Source organism: Brassica oleracea, chromosome C3 (genome assembly GCF_000695525.1).
Source record: "Brassica oleracea var. oleracea cultivar TO1000 chromosome C3, BOL, whole genome shotgun sequence".
NCBI lineage: Eukaryota > Viridiplantae > Streptophyta > Magnoliopsida > Brassicales > Brassicaceae > Brassica > Brassica oleracea.
The window spans coordinates 60,808,687-60,812,774 of record NC_027750.1 but is presented as its reverse complement, the minus strand read 5'-3'; the positions used below and the strand labels follow the sequence as shown (position 1 = coordinate 60,812,774).

The 4,088-nt window shown below is 31.0% G+C and overlaps 1 long non-coding RNA gene across 1 annotated transcript; it reads right to left on the bottom strand.

Annotated features, from left to right (window-relative positions):
- Window positions 1-792: 792 nt before the first annotated feature.
- LOC106333056 lies at window positions 793-2,085 on the bottom strand. The gene is made up of 3 exons (XR_001268271.1): window positions 1,828-2,085; window positions 1,555-1,667; window positions 793-1,397 (listed from the first exon to the last, which is right to left on the bottom strand). It is a non-coding gene; the product is annotated as an uncharacterized LOC106333056 (long non-coding RNA).
- Between the last annotated feature and the right edge of the window lie 2,003 nt (window positions 2,086-4,088).

Here is a 4,088-nt window from a genome sequence, read left to right as displayed (position 1 = left end):
TTTTTGTTTAATTTTTAAAATAAACTATATAGTTTAAAATTTGTTTGAATTGGTTTAAAGTAGTAAAGATTAATCATTATTACATAATATGATTTTTGTTATTTAAAAAAAAATATTTATAATTTTAAAAGTTAACATCGACAAATATTTAATTTAAATATTTAGCATATAAAGGTATAGTATTACAACATTAAATTATATCTACTTAATTTATACTATCTATAAATCCAGTGGATCATTTATTGTTTAAATCCAATTATTGATACTTCAATAAAAATTTCTGGTATGCCCAAAATTTAAATGATAAGATTAGATATTAAATGTAACATGATTTTATAGGAATAAGTCCATTAGGTCCATTTTTTGAAAAATCACACATAAATCAAGGTTGTGACTTCTGTTTTAATATATAAGATTGCACGTTATAAGTGTGAAAGATTTGCTATATTATGATACTTTACCTTATTTTTTGGCGTTAAATTCTAATAACTCATTCAGCTCCACAAGTGTTCATGCAAATAAGACGTCGGTTATACAATCCAATTATTTCGCTCGTTTGATTCTTTTCTGAGATACCGAATCGTTTTTTTTTGGGTGCTAAGCTAAATGCTTGAGAGCTAAGGATAAATGGAATATGGAATTGTTAGGAATTCTTGATCGTTGGATTGCTTAATTCTTTATTCTTTAACACAGAGAATTTGATCACCGAGTTCCCGGTGTTGAACCGGTACGTCTCGAGTGGGAACCGTCTCCCACAACTTTCACTATCAATCAAAGGGTTTACACAAACGCTCTAATCGCTCAATGGGAAGACACAGCAAAGAATAAGAAAGATTAAAAAAACTCTGTCCCGAAGAGATATAACTCGAACAATGTCTCTTGCCCTAAGTTTCTTCTCTACCCGATCTCGCTTTAGCTCTCTTTCTCTTTGGTCTTGTGTTTCGGATGATCCCTATCTCTATTTATAACCTTGTCCACCGTCTTTAGTTTTTCTTTTCTCCATTGCCTTACCAATTTGACTAACCGACATTAACGTATTTCTTCTTTTGCGCAGATTTAGTTATTGGGTTGTGTTAAAGTTGAGGCCCATTATCAATAATCTCCACCTGGCCAAAACTTTAACTCCAACCTGTCTTCCTCTTCGTGATGATAACGACGACTGAAAGTGACAACTTCGCCGAGTTGAAATCAAAGAAAATACAGTGTCACAGAGCTCACTTGCAATACACCAATGATATCCTATGATTCTTCTCAGCTTGCACTTCCTCTGTCTTTCTCCAGTGAAATCAAAGAGCCAAAGCCCTGTGAATCCTCTTGTTGTGCCTTAAGATCGATTATTACGACCATAACTTGTGGGTCTTCTATCTTATGCCTCGTTAATCATGCCAAGACCGATCCTACGAAAAGGGAGACAATGTTAGAGATGAAGTGCATAAGATCAAACTTTAATCTAGACATATAGTCGATCCACAAGAAAAAAACTGCAGCCATTGACAATCAAATAACTTTCAATGTGAAGATAGAATGTAAACATAAAAGAAGAATCTTTCCAACCTTTCCTTGACGCTTCTTCTATAAAGCTCCATTGGTTAGAGCTTTGCAGCACTATTTGCCACACATCCATCAATGATTCTATATAGATACACCATTGGTGTGCCTCCAATCATCTACGATCAAAATCAAAACTACAGATCTTTAACAATAAGGACTAATCTTTCTATTAGAAAATTGTGTTTTTGCCCAATAAAGTCAAATCCTTTGGTGAAAACTACAATTGGATTCAGTAAAATCAAAATAGAAAAAATATGCGAAGTCGAATTAACAAACCGATTCTAATTAGGTTATGGCAAAGAGAAAGTTTTTGCAGCATAGAGAGACGTTGATCCTCGATTCCAATCCCGTCGCCAAAAGTTCTGTTCAGTCAGGGATGGTGGCAACTGACCGTATCACGAGAGTGGAGATGGGAGCTGGCGATCCCTATTATCGGAAGCATCGATCTCTATCAATTTTTTTCTTCCTTTTCATTGGACACGGATTTTGGATCAGGCTGTAAAAATACGACGATGTTTAGATGAGAAAAGCCAAGCAACATGTTTAGTTTAATGATTAGGTCAAATATATGGTAAAAGATAAAATTGCCATTTATGAGTTCACTGGCATTAGATTGTAATTATTTAGAAAAAATCAGGGTTAATACAATTGTGTACTCCTGTTTTAATATATTAGATATCAGCCACCCATAAAAGCAAAGTCCAGAGACAGATCCCAGAAAACATACACTAGCACAAAAGATTTTGTTCCAAGAAAATTGTAGAAAACCCTTGGTGATTTTGATAGACCGCGATTGTGGACTATCATGATTTCAATGTGGGATCTCCACTCAGTTTAGTAGTTTTTTAACGATACAAATTTGTATTTACGTGTATCATCCATCATCTTTGTTCAAAATGCAAAGATCATGAAAATTTTGTCGGTATCATTCTATTTTATGTCCACGAAAAAACATATTAGATTTAGAACTAATTATTTCATGGTAACTATTATACCGTGAGCTATATTATGGTAACAAATAATATATAGTTGTGTTCTTAGCCAAAAAATTATTTTATTTGAAACGTAATGAAACAGTATTGTTTTCTTTTATACACATATATGATCTTACAAAAAAACGCGTATAACTGATCAAATAAAAACATTAATTGTCACAAATATTCATCAGTCCCTAAGTTTGTTATATGGTACAATATATATATATATATATATCTTATATACTAAAGCAGAAGTCACATGACCAACAAAATTTTGACACATGGCGTATGGTTATCAAATTTAAAGAAAAAAATTAAAATGTAAAAAACAACTTAACTGCAAAATAAAAATTAGTAACGTTTAGTAACTGATTTCTGTATATAAATAAAATTTAGATATAACAAAAGCCTAATGTTTCTCACACTACTTATTATGATATTATGACACGATTTCCAAAATCCTAATGTTTCTCACACTACTTATTATCACACGAGTTCCTAACAGTTATTTATAGAGGAAGTTAACCCATGGTGCTATGAAGTTAACAGTTATCCGGATTCAACGTAGTTTTTTAAATTTTCTTGCAACCATTCTATTTACACTCACTCTCTCACTCTCTGAACGAGTTTCATTTCTTCTAACCGGATAAATGATGGCTTCTGACGATATTTGAGAAAAAAATATTTTCAATGATAAAGAGAAAAACAGAAGTTTTCTATGGTGAAACTTAATGCAAACTTGGCATATGAAAATTAAACTCCAGGTTAGTGAGACTAAATACACCCAAACTATTCAATACTAAAATCATATTTTACATCAATTTTTTTAATAAATCTAGATCTCTTCTAAGTTACATAAAATGTTTATCCTTTTAACGTAGTACATTTGATCAAAATCATTTTAAAATAGACTAAATTAGTTTTTGGTTTGCTAGAAAATGTTGATTGGCTGTGGGGTAGTAATTCGAGAAAGGAAAGTAACAAACTCACCTTAAAACAGATTTACAATGCTGCTAATAAACTTATTTTTTTGCAAATAGCTTTAGAGTGCCCTTAGTAAACTTGAGTAGCACTATAAAGCAAAAAATGGAGTTTAAGAAACGGTGGTAGAAATGAGGACTAATAATTACTTTCTATATCAAGACTATACCTCAAGTTAGTTTTCCATATTTTAAAATATGTTTTAGTCTTATAGAGATATTATTTCTTTTTACTAACAGATTAACGTACATTTTTATTTTGTTTTTCTTATTATATGTTATAAATTTTGTAGACATTCGGATAAACAAAACGTCTAATCAAATATAACATTAGAAAAGAAAAAAGAAAAAGAGTATTACAAAGAACAAATACACATGGAAAGAATGAAAAGACTAAAAAATACCGACCAGAATTATCTACAAAAGTAATTTTAACATTCTAATTGTATTTGTGCAAGAAAAATGCTTCCTCTGAATTTTTATATCTAATTTTCTATTGTTTTGGAAAAAAATTACTTTTTAATATTCATTTTAGTTTCATAATGCCCATGCGAAGCACGGGAGGTAATACTAGTATATA